This window comes from Cherax quadricarinatus, chromosome 29 (genome assembly GCF_038502225.1).
Source record: "Cherax quadricarinatus isolate ZL_2023a chromosome 29, ASM3850222v1, whole genome shotgun sequence".
Lineage (NCBI taxonomy): Eukaryota > Metazoa > Arthropoda > Malacostraca > Decapoda > Parastacidae > Cherax > Cherax quadricarinatus.
Genome location: NC_091320.1, coordinates 25414901 through 25436416, shown reverse-complemented (window position 1 = coordinate 25436416; position 21516 = coordinate 25414901). Strand labels below are relative to the sequence as shown.

The 21516-nt window shown below is 39.9% G+C and overlaps 1 protein-coding gene across 4 annotated transcripts in view; it reads right to left on the bottom strand.

Annotated features, from left to right (window-relative positions):
- Positions 1–21516, bottom strand: part of LOC128690374 (serine-rich adhesin for platelets-like) — a 364642-nt gene that overhangs the window by 324666 nt on the left and 18460 nt on the right. The gene's annotated exons all lie outside the window — the stretch shown is intronic.

Here is a 21516-nt window from a genome sequence, read left to right as displayed (position 1 = left end):
ATAACCATGCCACATATAACTAAATAATGTAAATCTTAATATTACGGATTGCGAAAAAGATTTAGGAGTTCTGGTTAGCAGTAATCTGAAACCAAGACAACAGTGCATAAGTGTTCGCAATAAAGCTAATAGAATCCTTGGCTTCATATCAAGAAGCATAAATAATAGGAGTCCTCAGGTTGTTCTTCAACTCTATACATCCTTGGTTAGGCCTCATTTAGATTATGCTGCACAGTTTTGGTCACCGTATTACAGAATGGATATAAATTCTCTGGAAAATGTACAAAGGAGGATGACAAAGTTGATCCCATGTATCAGAAACCTTCCCTATGAGGATAGACTAAGGGCCCTGAAACTGCACTCTCTAGAAAGACGTAGAATTAGGGGGGATATGATTGAGGTGTATAAATGGAAGACAGGAATAAATAAAGGGGATGTAAATAGTGTGCTGAAAATATCTAGCCTAGACAGGACTCGCAGCAATGGTTTTAAGTTGGAAAAATTCAGATTCAGGAAGGATATAGGAAAGTACTGGTTTGGTAATAGAGTTGTGGATGAGTGGAACAAACTCCCAAGTACCGTTATAGAGGCCAGAACGTTGTGTAGCTTTAAAAATAGGTTGGATAAATACATGAGTAGATGTGGGTGGGTGTGAGTTAGACCTGATAGCTTGTGCTACCAGGTCGGTTGCCGTGTTCCTCCCTTAAGTCAATGTGACCTGACCTGACTAGGTTGGGTGCATTGGCCGGTAGGAGACTTGGACCTGCCTCGCATGGGCCAGTAGGCCTTCTGCAGTGTTCCTTCGTTCTTATGTTCTTATGTTCTTAATACATTCACCTCCTCCATACTCTCTCCCTCCAATCTGATATCCAATCTTTCATCACCTAATTTTTTTGTTATCCTCATAACCTTACTCTTTCCTGTATTCACTTTCAATTTTCTTCTTTTGCACACCCTACCAAATTCACCCACCAATCTCTGCAACTTCTCTTCAGAATCTCCCAAGAGCACAGTATCATCAGGGTGGAAACATCGGGGGTGTTTCCTTACATCTGTTGTCCATGCTCACCCATCAGTAAAATGGGTACCCGTTTGTCAGTCGACTGGTGTGGGTCGTATCCTTGAGCAAAATTTTGACCTAATTTGCCCGAGATGCTCTGCATAATAAGGGGCTTTCTATATAGTAGTAGGTCATTGATGTGAGCAGGCCTGTATACCTTGTACATGTACTTGTATAAATAAAGATATTATATTTATTATTATTATTATACAACTCACTATGTATATACGACCTTACCTTTGATATACTTCTGAAGAGCTTCGAGAGTTTCACTACTCTTGGAGCCTGGCCATGGGCCAAGCTCGTCTGGTGACCTTGCTTCCTCTGTTTTCCTGGCAGTAAAAAGCCTTACTCCTATGGTTAAACTGCCACACTCAGCTATCAGAGGTCACCAGAGTTTAGATGATTTTAAAATTATGGTTAAGGCATGGACTACATTGTATTTAAAAAAAAATGCATTCATTCATTTTCTTTCTTACTCGCTCTCTAGGCCCATTTTCTTTACTACGATGACAGGAAATTTCTTAAAAACAAGTGCCAGATACTTTTAGAATCAGAATATAAAGTCTTTTATAATGAAACAGTTTGGAGTTTACCGGCATGTTTGTGATAACTGACATGTCACTAATGTTGTGGTCGCTTGGTCATTACTACATATTCAATGCTTATGGGCTTTGTATGCTTTACGCTTATATTCTGTAATATACTGTCTGTATTTTCTGGCATTTGGCAGCCTGCTTGGTGCCCATTTGTGTTATTCTGGTAATCCCACGGGTTTAGAGCTTCCACTTGATTATAATAATAATAATAATAATAATGTGTTATCCTGGAGAGTCATTCCTCGGAACGACTCTTCCAAGATTTCCTACCCTATTTCTGCAACACTGTTTCTGATGTGATGATTGCAATATAAAAGGCCTATAGCTATCATTCAATTTCCCTGTGGTTATTTTGCATTTTTTACTGCTCGTTTGTGATTATTATATGCTACAAACATCAGGTGCCCAGTACTACTGGACATGTCACTCCTGATGTGAGCACATACATGGCTGTGGAAAGCTACCGGACTAATTTCATTCTCCTCCCATTTGGGGTACCAGTCTTCATGAGCAGTATGCATATTAATGCATCAATGAATGAGTGGTTTCAAGAAAATAACAATACACAACTAGCTGGGGATCGAACCCAAAATATTTTAGCACACCTCCCAGAAGCCCACGAAAATCTTGTCGTTTCTGACAATTACTGGTGCCACCTGGGTGTGGAGGATATGTGAGATGAGGTGCCAGCCCAGGTCTTTTCAGAGACAGGACATGGCACCCAACATCTCGTACTTACCTGAGAATCTTCATTTTAATGACCTATTGCAACAGTGCACAGCTCCTGACAAAGCACTAACAACTGTGTGAAAGGCCTTGAGCTAGTTGTTTTCCATCCCCTAGTGGCTTGTATTGGTTTTACTGTTCATTTGCTTATGATTATTTTGGTTCCCAAACTGTGGTATAAGCACCCCCAGAAGTGCATAAGAAAAAATCCATAATGGCAAAATTCATATTTAACATGCATTTTTGTTTATCAGATTGAAATTTTGTTAAGAACATATTCATCCTAGGTAGTAGGTTGGCAGACAGCAATCACCCAGGGAGATACTACTGTCTTGCCAAGTGAGTGTGAAACGAAAACTTGTACAGCCTCTCCTCACTTAATGAAGGAGTTCCATTCGTAAGACCACGTTACTTAACAAATTTGTTGCTGAGGACCATACTATACTGGTAGTGGCTTTGTGTCAACCATCTCTGATATTGTGATAAGTGGTTTAAAAAACCGACAAGTTGATATTGTTTTAACCCTTAAACGGTCCAAACTTATATATACATTTTATTTTTCATTCATTCAAAATTGGCACGATAGGCCTGAGTCGCCTAGACATGAGAGAATGGGTGTGCACACTCAATGTGCGTGGTATGAAAAAAATTGGGGATGCCTGGGTACCACATGGTAGGTTCAGTTACACTCAGCTCCATCTTGGGTCAGCATCATGGCACATCCTCATGATTCACTCAAGCCTTGTCGTATTAGCACTCTACTATTCAAGGAAAGTGATATAGATCGTGAGTTTAGTGGATTTGACACCAATGGGGCCAGTAATATTCAAGGAATTACTGAAAATGTCGACGATAACCCAGATGACCCTCAGCCCATCACCTCTGGGGTAGCGACACCTGTCCTAGGACCAAGCACCTCTGGGGTAGCCAGTGTGGCCACAGCAGACCCTAGGCCAAGCACTTCTGGGGTGGCAAGGTGGCCACACAAGACCCTGGGCCAAGCACCTCTGGAGTGGCGAGTGTTACCCATAGGCAACTTCACAAGAGGAAACTATCATTTTCCCAATGTTTTAGTGATAGTGAAAGTGATGTAAGTGACGATGAGATTGATTTTATTCCATTCGAGGATTCGTCTAGCAATAGTGAAGTTCATTATTCACTGGTGAAGCGTACTTTTAGGCGTCGTTATTTACGAGGAGGAAATGGTATGGTGATACCGACAAGATGTGGAAAAAGACACTTATGTACAGTTCAGGACATTTATTAAAGGAAACGTTTCGCCACGAGTGGCTTCTTCAGTCCTGAAGAAGCCACTCGTGGCGAAACGTTTCCTTTAATAAATGTCCTGAACTGTACATAAGTGTCTTTTTCCACGTCGTTATCTACGTTCAGGCAGTGTGCCATATGCAATCCCCAAGGGTCGTGGCAGGTCACGATCCAAAACCCTGGCCACTGATAGTGAAAGTGATCATGAAGGTGAGTATGCGGGGATGGAGGAAGTAGTGGTGTGTGGCACGGTGCCTGGACCACATGATGCAGTGGGTGGACAGACAAAAGACTGCCCGGCATCCCCTTAACCATGTGCTGCCTCCACTCCTGTCCTTCCTCCTGCTCCCCCTTGCCCCATGCCTCAGGTCCACCCTGCACCATATGATCGTGAGTGGAACTGGACACAAAGTACATTCGTGCCACAGCCTTGTGATTTTGATGCGAGTGGAAGTGGTATACAGCCAGAATGTCCCACAACGAACAAGTCTACAGAGTTGGACTATTTCCAGTTGTACTTTGTTGAGCCTATAATGAACTTGATAGTGACCCAGACAAACAATTATTACCGATATGTCATGGGCAACATAACAGAGGTTGGAGAATCATCATGGCTGCACAGGTGGAAGGACACAACAGTGACTGAAATGTATTTATTCTTTGCCATTGTCATGCTTATGCCACATATCTATAAGAACAATATATGTAATTACTAGTCCACAGACCACTTCATCAGTACTCCAGTTTTCCGTGACCTCCTTCCCTGCAACAGATTCACTCTGTTGCTACGAATATTGCACTTCTCAGGCAGAAATACGCCAAACAGAAATGACCTTCTATACAAAATCCGGGAAGTGTTTATATGTTTGAAGCAGAAATTCAGTGCATACTTTTATCCCTTCAAGACCATTGTTGTTGATGAGTCCTTGATTGTGTTCAAGGGACGCCTGTCATTCAAGCAATACATACTGAACAAACGTGGCACTGAGGTGGCATGACAAACAGGACGTGACATTGCTGTCAACCATGACAAGTGTGACATCATGGTAGGGTTTGTTGACTGTGTGTGTACGAGTCACAAGTGGTATATAAAACTGTTTTTTCACCTTGTAGACATTGCAGTGCTCAATGCATTCAATATACATGTATACGAAATAAAGACTGGAAAACAACAACATTTTGCAGAATTCTCTCTGAATGTTGTCAAACAGATAGCAAGAAAGTATGGTACCACACCTGTACCTGCCCCTCAACAGCGACCTGTCACACCACAACCTGTCCCCCAGCCACAGCCAGTGGGGGAAGTGCCAGACCGAATCACTCCTAACTGTCACTATCTGGTACCAATACCACCTACCCAAAAGAAGAATGCCCAGAAAAAGTGTGTTGTGTGTGCTACCACCAAAAAACGACCCCAACAGCGGAACGACACACGATTCATTTGTTACCAGTGTGGGGTGGCACTCTGTATGAATCCATGCTTCATGGAGTATCATACAATCACGGAGTTCTAGAAACATAAGTGGGACATGTAAATACTTGTATATAGTTGTAGATAACAGAATGTGATTCAGCCAGGTGTGCAAAATCACCTGTCAGTGTGTACATGTGTGTTTACGACAATATGATAATAATTTTGTATATAATATTGGTGTATAAACAACAATTGGCATTGAAATCAAAAGATTTACTATAAAACATGATTATCATATCATGAAAACCAAGAAAATGAAAAAAAAATGGAAGAAAATGGCAAATATGTAGAATTTCTGCAAGCGGCAGCTCCACGTTGCGGTCAGGTGATCGCCAAGTGCCAACTTCGCGGTCTCATATCTCGGTAAGTACTGACCCTAAATTTTTTTTAGCCTAAAACACTTAAAAAAATGTGCTTTTTTTTTTCTATAAACACGATTTTTTTTTTTCAAAATATTCGGGGTGCTGTGCGAGTAAACGTATATATACGCTTGGACCATTTAAGGGTTAATGTCACTTTTGCACCATTTATAACATTTCTGGTATATTTTTAAATGTTTATACAGTAGTGTACTGTATATCATATTAAACAGAATAGAGGAAATCAGCTTTAATATACATTATTTGGATATACATACTGGTCAGAGCCCATCGTAAGTCCGAGTCCTCAGTAAATGAGTACGTCACTAAGTGAGGAGAGGTTGTAATTGTTTTACATGATGGTAGGATTGCTGGTGTCTTTTTCTGTCTCATATACTCACAGGATACCAGATATGTCTTGCTACTTCTTCTTACACTTAGGTCACATTACACATGCATATATATATACATACCCACATGGGTTTTCTTCTATTTGCTTCCTAGTTCTTGTTTATTTCCACTTATCTCCATAAGGAAGTGGAACAGAATTCTTCCTCTGTAAGCCATGCGTGTCATAAGAAGCGACTAAAATGCCAGGAGCAAGGAACTAGTAACTCTCTTTCATTTTTCTTTTTAGGTCACCCTACCTCAGTGGGATATGACTGGTTTGTTGAAAAAAAAAAATTAAATAAATTACCCAGTGGTACACTCCAGTGGAGTATGAAGGAAATGGATGTGTATCATGATGTGTGAGGCGATGAACACATTAAATGACAATGTGACGGGGTTATGTGGATTCAATCATAATTTGAAAGGAGGTACATGGCACAAAACATTTGGTAACCCCTGCTCTATTATATCTAAGTGTGGATTATGGGTCTCAGCTCACCTACTAGAAGCAGCTCTATTGTGTACAAGTGATTAAAGCAATGTGCATAAGTGCCCTGAATTGCCTATATACAGGTCTCCCTCAACATTCGCATTTTCAACTTTTGCAGGCTTCACACATTCGCGAATTCCCAGCCGCCAAATCATATTTAAGTTTCCCGCCACCCACGTGTCCCTACTACCCTCCCTCCGACCCCCGCAACTGGCAGCCAGCCCACCCGCCACTGTGTGGTGAGTGTTTTGTTTGCTCATTATTTGCTATTAAACTACAGTATAAATAATGTCAACCCATTCATGACTGCATATTGGAATGGCCATTTGGACAGGTACTGGACGGTGACATCATTTGTTTACTCTTGAACATGGCAAAGAACTGAACATTTCTGCTACCGCTAATAAAAATAATAATACACATTATTAATAATAATAATAATAATAATAATAATAATACGATAGAATTGAAGAAGGAAATTGTACAAAAATACGAGGGTTGAAGCAATGGTTGAGGAATCGTGAGTCAGTTTGGCTTTGTTTATGCTGGAGTGAGCATTAGCCTCTGCGCTCTTCCAAACATTTCACAATAATTCATTGTGTTTGGTGCTTGTAGATTGAGTGCAACTGCAGTGGTTGAGGCAATGGTTGAGGCAGTGGTTGAAGCAGTGGTTGAGGCAGTAGTTGAGGCAGTAGTTGAGGCAGTGGTAGAGGCAGTGGTTGAGACAGTGGTAGAGGTAGTGGTTGAGGCAGTGGTAGTGGCAGTGGTTGAGGCAGCAGTGGAGGCAGTGGTTGAGGCAGTGGTATTTAATAACATACATGTTATTAAACCATAATATGTATGTATATACAGTGGACCCCCGCTTAACGATCACCTCCAAATGCGACCTATTATGTAAGTGTATTTATGTGAGTGCGTTTGTACGTGTATGTTTGGGGGTCTGAAATGGACTAATCTACTTCACAATATTCCTTATGGGAAAAAATTCGGTCAGTACTGGCACCTGAACATACTACTGGAATGAAAAAAGTTCGTTAACCGGGGGTCCACTGTAGTACAATATTTTACGATGTTTTCTTGTATTTTATGACTGTTCATGGTTCAACAAGTTAAGGAAGCAGTATTGTATTATATTTCCCAACAATTTATTAGGGCACCAAACATTCGCGATTTTTCTACATTTGCGAGACTCTTGATCCCCTAACCCTCACAAATGTTGAGGGAGACCTGTACATGAATTCGCTGTCTGAGACGACAGAGCAAACGCAGGTGATGGCAGTAACCCTACGGTAGAATAGCCCACTTGATCATGTCATTCTATGGCTAACCTCATCCTTCATAAACCCATCCACTGACAAGTCTACTCCCAAATATCTGAACACATTCACTTCTTCCGTATTCCCTCCCTCCAATGTGTTATCCAATTTTTCTTTACCTAACCCATTTGATACCCTCATCACCTTACTCTTATCTATGTTCAATTTCAACTTTCTTCCTTTACAAACCCAATTATTAGCTATATATTTTCAGCAACTTATGCAAAACATGCTAACCTAAGAACTGCTTTCAGGAATATTAACAAATCATTTAGGACACCACATTGGCCACTTCATGGAATATGTTGTTCCAACACAGAACCCACACATCAAGTACATATATAATGTAAAAAAAAAAAAAAAAAAAAAAAGAGTAAATGTAAAAGTTTGATAAGACTTATTCCATAACTAATAGTCAGGGACTATTAGAGATTTAAAGAACTTAACCCGACAATACCAGTGGTGAAGATGACCAGATCAGGCATCATCATAAGATACAAAATGCTCTATTACTAGCTAGAATAGGAACAGGGTGTTTGAGATGAGAGGAAAAAGATCTAGGGGATGAGGATACCAGCAAAAGATGAAAATGAGCTGCAGGAAAGTTAGGAAATACTCTTCACATTTCAAGGCAGTAAGCAAAGCAAAGAAGGCAAGAACACACCTTTCATTATATTCACATGGAAAAACTACTCAAACTATAGTACATATACACATGATGTTTGTGATACTGTTAGAGCATGTATCCACCTACCTTCCCTGCATGTCTGACCCACCAAGTCTCTTCTTGTAACTCATTCCCAACTCACCTGAGAATAACAAATAAGTTTATATAAAAACTGTTTTTATATAAAGGCTGATAAATAACTGTACTACATGCAAGAAAATTATTACAACAGTTCTCACATTTTCCTCAGACATGAGCTATATCAAATCTGATGTGCAAAACCAATTGGAAGATCCTACAATGGTATATGTCTACAATTTAGTGATAAAATGTTTGGCTCAACCAAATGGTCTCAATTTGGATCCTAGGCTGGGTGAGATGCATGGGCAAGTCTCTTTACATCTGTTGCCCTTGCTAACCTAGCAGTAAATAGGTACCTGGGTGTTATCAGACTACTGTGGGTCATCTGCAATAGGTGGTAGTATACCATAGATACGGCCTGACTTTAAAACAAGCTGAGAAAAGTATTCTTAGCCTATAAATTGAAGAGTGTACAAAAAGATAATCCTCAAAGAAAATATAAATGGGGTCTGAATTTATAAGTAAAATACTGAAGACATAAAATATTGTGCAGGCACATATACATTTCATTTACATACCATTACTCACACTGTACTGATACACAATGCAAATTATATGCTAGGACTCGAATTAAGTACATGTATTATGCAAGTTTTAGGATTATTTTACCCGAAACTTTTTGTGTAATAAGTGGCTTTCTATTGAACATACTTCTGTGTAAAATTTTTATCAGCAGTGTATTTATTTCTAAACTGTAGACAGCCAAATGGTATGTTAATCTTACTACTGAAACTTTTAGGAATGATCAAATAAAATGAGAATTTTATTTTAATATATTTTATTATGTAGGTAGTAGGTTGGTAGACAGCAACCGCCCAGGGAGGTACTACTGTCCAGACAAGTGAGTGTCAAACAGAAACCTGTAATTGTTTTACGTGATGGTAGGATTGCTGGTGTCTTTTTTCTGTCTCATAAACATGCAAAATTTCAGGTACGTCTTGCTACTTCTACCTACACTTAGGTCACACTACACATACATGTACAAGCTTATATATGCACACCCCTCTGGGTTTTCTTGTATTTTCTTTCTAGTTCTTGTTCTTGTTTGTTTCCTCTTATCTACATGGGGAAGTGGAGCAGAATTCTTCCTCCGTAAGCCATGTGTTGCCGGGAGCAAGGGGCTAGTAACCTCTTCTCCTGTATAAATTACTAAATTTAAAAAGAGAAACTTTCATTTTTCTTTTTGGGCCACCCTGCCTTGGTGGGATATGGCCAGTTTGTTGGAAAAAAAAATATTTTATTATGTTTTAATTTTATTTTATTTATTTATTTGCAGTAATTACGAGACACAGCATGGAGAAAGGAATATTAAGTCACAATACCATGACTAGAACAATACACAAATAACCCACACTTAGGAGATGGAAACTTAAGATTGCATTTCAGTCCAAATTGGACCATTAACCAGCAGTGCAGTTTGAAGGGTACAGAGACAATCATTAGAGTTACTCCTTTTCCTATGAGGTGAATGCTAGCAGTCATGGCCAAGATGCCTAAACTTACTGTAACTGCAACCCCAGTTCCCATTATAATCAATATAGCTAGAACAGTTTAAGCGATCACTGTGAAGGCTATCCTTTGAGTAGGCACAAGAACACGAGTTAGCACATAAATGTAAATTATTATCTGAGGGATGTGTGTTGCTTGCTTCAACCAATGCAACAGTTCCTAGTTCAAGGTTTCCACAAAGGTAGTATAGATGTGCAGATAACTATAGTTTTTTTTTAACACATCAGACACCTTCTACCAAGGTAGGGTGATCTGAAAAAGAAGAAAAACTTACATCATCATCCATTCAATCATTGTTTTTGCCAGAAATGTGCTTACACAACAGCTCCAATGATCCTCAGAACTGCAACTTCCCCACCCTTCCTTCAGGGTGCAGACACTGTATTTCCACCTCCAGGACTCAAGTCCAGCTAACTGGTATCCCCTAAATCCCTTCATGTTACTTTTCTCATACTCCAACAAGCCTCTAGGATGTCCAAGACCCTAGCATTCAAAATCTTCCCTTACCCCTTCTTCCTCCAGCTTTTCCTGGGACAACCACTACTCCTTTTCTCCACCTTAGACTTATATGTTCTCAAGTCATCACTACAGTTATTTACAATATTAAACACAGCACAAGTTTCCATTCCTGAAGTTAAACAATGCAGTAAACAGCAGCACTGCAAAAAGAGGCATAGCTCAGTGAATAATACCAAAAACCAGCCACTTTGAAACAGCACTCAGCAAATCTTTTGTCAGACTGTTAGAATATCACAATTTCAAACTGCAGGAAAAATTCAAGTAAAATTCTATCCTTATGAGACATGAAATCTCCACGACATTCAGAAACTGTTAAGCTAATACTAATTTATACAGCATCAAATATCAGAAGCGCTTTTCAAACTGAAACCAAGTATCAAGTTTGTGACTAGTTCTTGAGACCATGAAACTTTTAGAAAAACAATGAGACAATTAAGCTATACTATCTATAGCCAATTTGATGAAGCCATACTGCCACAATTACCAGTACTGTATATGGATTACTTGCTTCAAAATTTAATCAGGGTCCAGCTTAGAGCTGTATGAGGTGGAAAAAGGAACACCAAGATCAGAGACTGTCCATTCATCAGAAAAGTCAGAACCTTACCTATTTCTGTCATAGTTACTAGGCAGGACACAGCATGGCACTGAACAATTTTAAGAACATATACTATGCAATCATTAATAGTAAAATTAATATTAAATAACTAATTTATTCAAGGATTATGTGGAGTAAAATAAGGGTTGGATGTGAAAAGTGGGTTATAGTAAGTGTTTATGCTCCTGGAGAAGAGAGAAGTGTAGAGGAGAGAGAGATTTTGGGAAATGTTGAGCGAGTGATTGGGGAGTTTTGAACCAAGTGTGAGGGTACTTCTGGTTGGGGATTTCAATGCTAAAGTGGGTAAAAATGTTGTGAAGGGAGTAGTAGGTAAATTTGGGGTGCCAAGGGTAAATGAAAATGGGGCACCTTTAACCCTTTGAGGGTCGACAGGCCCTCTCCGAAACTCGTTCTCAGGGTCGGCCAAATTTAAAAAAAAAAAAATTATTTTCTCTTATGAAAAGATAGAGAATCTTTTCCCGATCATAAAGACACCAAAAGTTTGAAATTTGATAGAAAACTTACAGAATTATGCTCTCGCAAAGTTAGCGGTCTCGGCGATGTTTACGCATCGGCGATTTTGCCCACTTTGAGCCCCATTTTCGGCCAATTTCACTGTACTAGTAGACAAAAAACATGAATATTTCGCTAGAACTCCATTTTTTCTATCGAATGGGTGCAAGAAACCACCCATTTATGAAATTCAACTATCCAGTACAGTGGTCAGAATTTAGCAATTTTGCCAATTTCACACAAATTTCAAAAGATGCCAATTTCCGAATAGGGTCCAGAATAAACAAGAAAGACATTCCTGGCACTAAAATGACATTTCCTCTAGTCATTAGTCACGTCTCAAGGCCCCTCTTATATTCTTTTGCTTTCCACTTTGAATTTTTATTCTCACAAAAAATATAAGATTTACTGTTATGCAGACTACTGCATTAGTGTAAAAAATGGTATAAATATTATTGGTGCACTTGTGAAAGAATATTAGACTCACCAGTTGACGTGTATTGCACGCTTGGCACGATTGTTTACTTTTGAAGTTTGGTAAAAATCGAACATTTCTGCTACTTTGAGCTCAATTTCAAGGCACGTTTCATTGTAAAACCAATCAAAATCATCTCAATTTCTGTAATATGTCTTCCATTCTATAAAATGAGACCAAGAAAACTAGAATACAACAATAAATACCATACGAAAATACACTGCAAAGTCGCTGATTTATTCCAAAAAAATGGTCAAAGTTTTTTTTTTCTCATTATGCACTGTGTGCTGCAGGATTTTTTTTAGACTGTGCACACTGACCACATAGACCCATTCTTTCATATGAAGGCCTACCAGCTTTCTCCCACTAGATTTGAGGCCGCTAGAATTTATGCGTACTAGTACGTCAAAAACCCCTACGCGTAAGACGTACTAGTACGACCAAAACCCTCAAAGGGTTAATTGAGCTATGTGTATAAAGAGGTTTGGTAATAAGTAATACAAATTTTATGAAAAAGAGGATAAGTATTCAAGGTATGATATAGCACGTAATGAAAGTAGTTTGTTAAATTATGTATTGGTGGATAAAAGGTTGATGGGTAGGCTTCAGGATGTACATGTTTATAGAGGGGCAACTGATATATCGGATCATTATTTAGTTGTGGCTACAGTTAGAGTAAGAGATAGATGGGACAAAAGGAAAATGGCAACAGCAAGTAAGAGAGAGGTGAAAGTGTATAAGCTAAGGGAGCAGGAAGTTAGGGTGAGATATAAGCAACTACTGGAAGAAAGGTGGGCTAGTGCAAGTATGAGCAGTGGGGGGCTTGAAGAGGGTTGGAATAGTTTTAAAAATGCAGTATTAGAATGTGGGGCAGAAGTTTGTGGCTATAGAAGGGTGGGTGTAGGAGGAAAGAGTGATTGGTGGAATGATGAAGTAGAGGGTGTGATAAAAGAGAAAAGGCAGCTTATGAGAGGTTTTTACAAAGCAGATGTGTTATAAGAAGAGCAGAGTATATGGAGAGTAAAAGAAAGGTAAAGAGTGTGGTGAGAGAGTGCAAAAAGAAAGCAGGTGATAGAGTGGGAGAAGCAGTGTCAAGAAACTTTGATGAAAATAAGAAAATATTTTGGAGTGAGATAAACAAGAAAGCCTAGGGAACAAATGGATTTGTCAGTTAAAAACAGAGTAAGGGTGTTAGTAGATGGGGAGCTGGAGGTATTGGGCAGATGGCGGGAATATTTTGAGGAACTTTTAAATGACGATGAAGAAAGGGAGGCGGTAATTTCATGCACTGGCCAGGGAGGTATACCATCTTTTAGGAGTGAAGAAGAGCAGGATGTGAGTGTGGGGGAGGTGCATGAGGCATTACGTAGAATGAAAGGGGGTAAAGCAACTGAAACTGATGGGATTAAGACAGTAATGTTAAAAGCAGGGAGGACATAGTACTGGAGATAAGATAGAGAGCAGGATTGCATATGAACAAGGAGGCTTTAGAGTGGGTAGGGGATGTGTTGATCAAGTGTTTACATTAAAGCATATATGTGAACAGTATTCAGATAAAGATAGGGGAGTTTTCACTGCATTTATGGATTTAGAAAAGGCATATGACAGAGTGGATAGGGGAGCACTGTGGCAGATGTTGCAAGTAGTATATGTAATAGGTAGTAAGTTACTAAATGCTGTAGAGTTTTTATGAGGATAGTGAGGCTCAGGTTAGGGTGTGTAGAAGAGAGGGTGATTACTTCCTGGTAAAAGTAGGTCTTAGACAGGGATGTGTAATGTCACTATCGTTGTTTAATATATTTACAGAAGGGGTTGTAAAAGAAGTAAATGCTAGGGTGTTGGGGAGAGGGGTGGGATTAAATTATGGGGAATCAAATACAAAATGGGAGTTGACACAGTTACTATTTGCTGCTGATAATATGCTTATGGGAAATTCTAAAGAAAAGTTGCAAAGGTTAGTGGACGAGTTTGGGAGGGTGTGTAAAGGTAGAAAGTTGAAAGTGAACATAGATAAGTGTAAGGTGATGAGGGTATCAAATGATTTAGAGAATTTGGAGTGTGGAAATTAGGAGGTGTGAAGTTAATAAAAGTATTAGTGAGAGGGCTGAAGAGAGGTTGTTGAGGTGGTTTGGTCATTTAGAGAGAATGGATCAAAGTAGAATGACATGGAGAGTGTATAAATCTGTAAGGGAAGGAAGGCGGGGTAGGGGTCATCCTTGAAAAGGTCGGAGGGGATAAAGGAGGTCTTGTGGGTAAGGGGCTTGGACTTCCAGCAAGCATGCGTGAGCGTGTTAGATAGGAGTGAATGTAGATGTATGGTTTTTGGGACCTGACGATCTGTTGCAGTGTGAGCAGGGTAATATTTTGTGAAGGGATTCAGGGAAACCGATTATTTTTTTATAGCCGGACTTGAGTACTGGAAGTGGGAAGTATAATGCCTGCAATTTAAAGGAGGGGTTTGGGATAAGAGCAGTTTGGAAGGTTATGTTATATATCTTTATATAAGCTTCTAGTAGGTAGTAGGCTGGTAAACAGCAACTGCCCAGGAAGGTACTACCGTCCTGCCAAGTGAGTGTAAAACGGAAACCTGTAATTGTTTTACATGATGGTAGGATTGCTGGTGTCTTTTTTCTGTCTCATAAACATGGAAGATTTCAGGTACATCTTGCTACTTCTTCTTACACTTAGGTCACACTACACATATGTGTACAAGCATATATATATATACACACCCCTCTGGGTTTTCTTCTGTTTTCTTTCTAGTTCTTGTTCCTGTTTATTTCCTCTTATCTCCATGGGGAAGTGGAACAGAATTCTTCCTCCGTAAGCCATGCGTGTTGTAAGATGCGACTAAAATGCCAGGAGCAAGGGGCGAGTAACCCCTTCTCCTGTATATATTACTAAATGTAAAAGGAGAAACTTTTGTTTTTCCTTTTGGGCCACCCCGCCTCGGTGGGATACGGCTGGTGTGTTGAAAGAAAGATATGCTTCTAAACTGTTGTATGTGGGTGCCTCTGCAAAGACAGTGATTATGTATGAGTGAGGTGAAAGTGTTGAATGATGAAGAAAGTATTTTCTTTTTGGGTATTTTCTTTCTTTTTTGGGTCATCCTGTCTCAGTGGGAGACGGACGACTTGTTGGAAAAAAAAAAAACTAAGGAATTGAAAACATGTGCAGAAATAAAGAAGAAAGAATTTTACTGTACAGCAAGTCTGGGAGAAAAAATAACCATAAATTCAGAGCATGCCCTTCTTATAATTATTCTTAAGGGCACACAAAATTGAAACTGTCTCAAGGAAATAAAAGTACAACACAAAAGTTACAACTCACTGCCAAGATGAATATGAGATAGTCCCAAGAGATGGCACAGGGAACAATTCAACAGTGCACAAAGACTGAAATAACAGATGTCAATTAACACAGAGAAAGAAAAAAAAAGTAAAACTAAAAACTAAAATATGAAATACAGCGGGTGAACTAAGGTTTGAATAACAAAATATTCACTCTTAAGGGTATTCACAAAATAGTAACTATAGCAATGACAATACAAAAAAAAAAAAGCACGAGTGAAAAAACATTTATTTAAAACAGATATATCCTTGAAGGCATTTGAGAATTTTCATACTCTAGCAACCTGGCCTTGGACTAGGCTTATCTGATGCTTGCCTAATCAACCATGCTGTTACTGCCAGCAGCCTGCTGGCCCACATATCCATCAGCCTGGTTAATCTGGCACCTGGCAGACATACATGTCCCATTTCCTCTTGAGCTTCTGAGAATTTTCTGTGCAAGAAGACAGATGCTAACACAATCACTGTGCCATGACTTCCTTGTGTGTGCAGTTAATGCAGTCTCAAGAGAAAAAAATTTTTGGAGTCCTTGCATATTCTTGAAAATCTTTCCTCAGCTCTAGGGTAGTCATGAGAGGTCTAGTGTCTCTCACAGTGCTGTATGGCTGACTGGTGGTGTTACTGGCTCACCTCCATGGTGTTACTTTCTCACCTCTAGGGTGTTACTGGCTCACCTCCATGGTGTTACTGGCTCATCTCCATCATGGTGTTACTGGCTCACCTCCAGGGTATTACTGGCTCACCTCTAGGGTGTAACTGGCTCATCCCTAGGGTGTTACTGGCTCACCTCCATGGTGTTACTGGCTCACCTCCATGGTGTTACTGGCTCACCTCCATGGTGTTACTGGCTCACCTCCATGGTGTTACTAGCTCACCTCTAGGGTGTTACTGGCTCACCTCAAGGGTGTTACTGGCTCACCTCTAGGGTGTTACTGGCTCACCTCCATGGCATTACTTGCTCACCTCCATGGTGTTACTGGCTCACCTCTAGGGTGTTACTGGCTCACCTGCATGGTGTTACTTTCTCACCTGCATGGTGTTACTGCTCACCACCAGGGAGTTACTGGGTCACCTCCAGGGAGTCACTGGCTCACCTCCAGGGAGTTACTGGCTCACCTGCACAGTGTTACTTTCTCACCTCTAGGGTGTTACTGGCTCATCTCCAGGGTGTTACTGGCTCATCTCCAGGGTGTTACTGGCTCATCTCCAGGGTGTTACTGGCTCACCTTCAGGGTGTTACTGGCTCACCTCCAGGGTGCTACTGGTTCACCTCCAGGATGCTACTGGTTCACCTCCAGGGTGTTACTGGCTCACCTCCAGGGAGTTACTTGCTCACCTCCAGGGTGTTACTGGCTCACTGCCAGTGTTACTGACTCACCTCCAGTGTTACTGGCTCACCACCAGTGTTACTGGCTCACCGCTAGTGTTACTGGCTCACCACCAGTGTTACTGGCTCACCACCAGTGTTACTGGCTCACTGCTAGTGTTCCTGGCTCACCACCAGTGTTACTGGCTCACCGCTAGTGTTACTGGCTCACCGCTAGTGTTACTGGCTTACCACCAGTGTTACTGGCTCACCACCAGTGTTACTGGCTCACCACCAGTGTTACTGGCTCACCACCAGTGTTACTGGCTCACCACCAGTGTTACTGGCTCACTGCTAGTGTTACTGGCTCACCACCAGTGTTACTGGCTCACCACTAATGTTACTGGCTCCCCTCCAGTGTTACTGACTAACCTCCAGTGTTATTGGCTAACCTCCAGTGTTACTGGCTAACCTCCAGTGTTACTGGCTAACCTCCAGGGTCTGACTGCTGAGAATGGGAAACTTCAGGGCATCTAAATGTTCTGCACATGCACAGATGGAATGGTTTTTTATTCCATTTTAATGGGGTAGGTTCAATCCAAGGAAAGGGAGACTAGGTCCAATTACCTTTATAACATCACCATCACCTTTATCAACCTACTTTCAATTCCATCATAATCACCATAACTCATTTCCATCATCTTTTCTCATTCTTGACCATCACTACCAAAAACACCATTATCATCATGAAACAAAAACACCATTATCATCATTAAAATTGCCATCATCATCCCCCTCATCACTACCATCATCTTTACCTTCACCATCCTTACTATCTTAATAATGCCTCTTCAAAACCACCACCTTCACCAGTATCTTTCATTATTATTATCACCATCTTCACCATCATCACATTCACCACCATCATCAATACATGTGATATACCTGTAACCCTTGACTGATTTCAAGAGGCTATCTTCCCCTTGCAACTTTGTCTGAGGCCAGTTTTTTTTTTTGGCTGATCACTTGTTCAACCAGGCTGTTGCTGTTTACCTTCATTAAAATCCCCTGAAATTGAAAGTGCTGACAATGCTGGGATTTTAAAAAATAATAGTAGAGAATCTTTTTCTGAAATAATGACACCAAAAATACAAAATATGATGGAAATCTTATAGAATTACGGAAGCGCAAAGTTGGTAGTCTGGGTGCAATTTACACTTCAGCGATTTTGCTCACTTTGAATCCTATTTGAAGCCAATTCCATTACTCAATTCAACCAAATTCTTTGCTATTTTGCTAGTATGTCTTCCATTCTATTGAATGAGCACAAGAAACTACCCATTCAACTATCAGAACTACAGAAGTCAGTAATTTGTCAAATTTTACACAAAATTCAACACATTCCAATTTAAAATAGAATCCAAAATAAACACTGTATGCATTCCAGCAACTAAAATAATCTTTCCCCTGTTCATTAATCACATCCAAAGCTTCTCCTATATGACACTTGCCCCCATTTTGTATCTTATCACAAAAGAAACTGAACTTTTTTTCCTATTTCTCGAATTAATAAAATATAACCAGGAATGATTGGTTGTGGGTTAGGGCATCCCAATAATAGAAGCAGACCTAGTAACACATACTGAGAAGAAAGTAGAGGATCTTGCCCTTCCTCAGGGAAATCATCAAAAATTTAATATTTCAACTACTTTGAGCCTATTTCAAGCTACTTCTAGTCCTGAAAGCAACCAAAATAATCTCTTCAGTAGAATGTCTTCATTTTATCAACAAAGAAACTGCCAATAAAAACACCTTAAGGTTGCTATTTTAAACCAAGCACGAGGTCAGAGGTTTGCTTTTCTTATCAAACACTACATAGGGCAGTATTTTTTTATACTGTGAATATTTAATGCACAGACCCATTCTCTTATGTCTAGGCCAAAATTTACTGCTCACGGCATATTTGAGGGTGCTGTGCTTAAAGCGCAGATCTATATAAGCAACACTGACATCAATAACGTAGATCTACACGAGCAACACTGGCATCAATAACGTAGATCTACATAAGCAACATTGGCATCAATAATGTGGATCTATGTGACAACACTAGTTGCAACAGCATAGATCTACATAAGCTACACTGGCATCAATAATACAGATCTATATAAGAAGCAGTGAAAGGGTTAAAAATCACCACAAACAGAAGATCACTGGAAGATCTTTACACTCATCATATACATAAGACTACACTCGCACTGTTACTATATGTTGAACCAGGTATAATATAAATCAATTTAACATTAGCCCTGTTTCAAGGGTGCAGATATACTGTTTGTTTTCCAATTATCACGAGTCTTAGAAATATAACCCCTGCAATTATGGGGCATTTTTTCCAGATAAATACAGTAAATATAATGGATAAAGTAAATACAGTGGAACCTCAGTTTTCTCATGCTTGTTTTCATATGATTCTGCTTTTGATGACTTTTTTTCATCGAAATTTTATCCCAGTTTTCATACATCTGCTCAGTTTTCGTACAGCTGAAAATGTTCCATACCAAACATGTCTGCATGACTCGGCCACTCAAGCGCCCACACAAAGCATCCCATGCATTTGTGACTCGGTCTGCCTTTGTTTCTCGTTGAGTGAGCATCACCCCGCTCGTTCATCCAAAACATTTCGCAATAATCCATTGTTTTTTGTGCTTGTTTATTGAGTGCAACTGCTAAATAAGCCACCATGGGGCCAAAGAAAGTTCCAAGTGCCAGCCCTTTGATAAAGAAGGCAAGAAACACTATAGAATATTGTGTCTTTGGGGAAGTCCATGGGGTTGGATGTGAGTTGCCAGGATGTGGAAGAGTTAGTGGACGACCACAGGGAAGAGGTAACCACTGAAGAGCTGCAAGACCTTCAACTGGAACAGCAACAGACCGCAGCTGAGGAAATTGCTTCAGAGGAGGAAGAGTGAGGGGAGAATGTGCCTTCTTCAGTGATTAAGGACATGTGTGCAAAGTGGAGTGAGTTGCAAAGTTCTGTGGAGAAATATCACCCTAACAAAGCTGTTTAAAGCCCTATCTGCAACATGTTTAATGACAATGCCTTGTCCCATTTTAGGCAAATCTTAAAGAGATGCCAGAAACAGACCTCTCTGGACAGATTTTTTTTGTGTTACAGGTACAGTGACTCTCAAGCTGGTCCTAGTGCCACTAAAAGACAAAGAAGGGAAATAACCCTGGATAAGGCCTTAATACATGAAGGCCTTATGGAAGGGAATTCCCCTTCCAAACAATAACCTCTCCTCCCTCTTCCCTCCTCGCAGTCTTCCATAAGCCAACAAGAGTCTTCAGTAATGGTAAAAGTGATGTTAAATGTTCATTTATCCATTTCATTAGTCATTTATACTTATTTATTACTCATTGTTCTCTGTACGTAAAACTATAGTTATTCTCTATAAACTGTATTTTTTGTTAATATTTTTGGGTAGTAGGTTGGTAGACAGCAACCACCCAGGGAAGTACTACCGTCCTGCCAGATGACTGTGAAACAAAAACCTGTAACTGTTTTGCATGATGGTAGGATTGCTGGTTTCTTTTTCTGTCTCATAAACACGCTAGATAACAGGGATATCTTCCTACTCCTACTTACACTTTGGTCACACTTCACAGACACGCACATGCATATATATATATACATACATCTAGGTTTTTCTCCTTTTTCTAAATAGCTCTTGTTCTTTTTTATTTCTTCTATTGTCCATGGGGAAGTGGAAAAGAATCTTTCCTCCGTAAGCCATGCGTGTCGTATGAGGCGACTAAAATGCCGGGAGCAATGGGCTAGTAACCCCTTCTCCTGTATACATTTACTAAAAAAGAGAAGAAGAAAAACTTTATAAAACTGGGATGCTTAAATGTGCGTGGATGTAGTGCGGATGACAAGAAACAGATGATTGCTGATGTTATGAATGAAAAGAAGTTGGATGTCCTGGCTCTAAGCGAAACAAAGCTGAAGGGGGTAGGAGAGTTTCAGTGGGGGGAAATAAATGGGATTAAATCTGGAGTATCTGAGAGAGTTAGAGCAAAGGAAGGGGTAGCAGTAATGTTAAATGATCAGTTATGGAAGGAGAAGAGAGAATATGAATGTGTAAATTCAAGAATTATGTGGATTAAAGTAAAGGTTGGATGCGAGAAGTGGGTCATAATAAGCGTGTATGCACCTGGAGAAGAGAGGAATGCAGAGGAGAGAGAGAGATTTTGGGAGATGTTAAGTGAATGTATAGGAGCCTTTGAACCAAGTGAGAGAGTAATTGTGGTAGGGGACCTGAATGCTAAAGTAGGAGAAACTTTTAGAGAGGGTGTGGTAGGTAAGTTTGGGGTGCCAGGTGTAAATGATAATGGGAGCCCTTTGATTGAACTTTGTATAGAAAGGGGTTTAGTTATAGGTAATACATATTTTAAGAAAAAGAGGATAAATAAGTATACAAGATATGATGTAGGGCGAAATGACAGTAGTTTGTTGGATTATGTATTGGTAGATAAAAGACTGTTGAGTAGACTTCAGGATGTACATGTTTATAGAGGGGCCACAGATATATCAGATCACTTTCTAGTTGTAGCTACACTGAGAGTAAAAGGTAGATGGGATACAAGGAGAATAGAAGCATCAGGGAAGAGAGAGGTGAAGGTTTATAAGCTAAAAGAGGAGGCAGTTAGGGTAAGATATAAACAGCTATTGGAGGATAGATGGGCTAATGAGAGCAT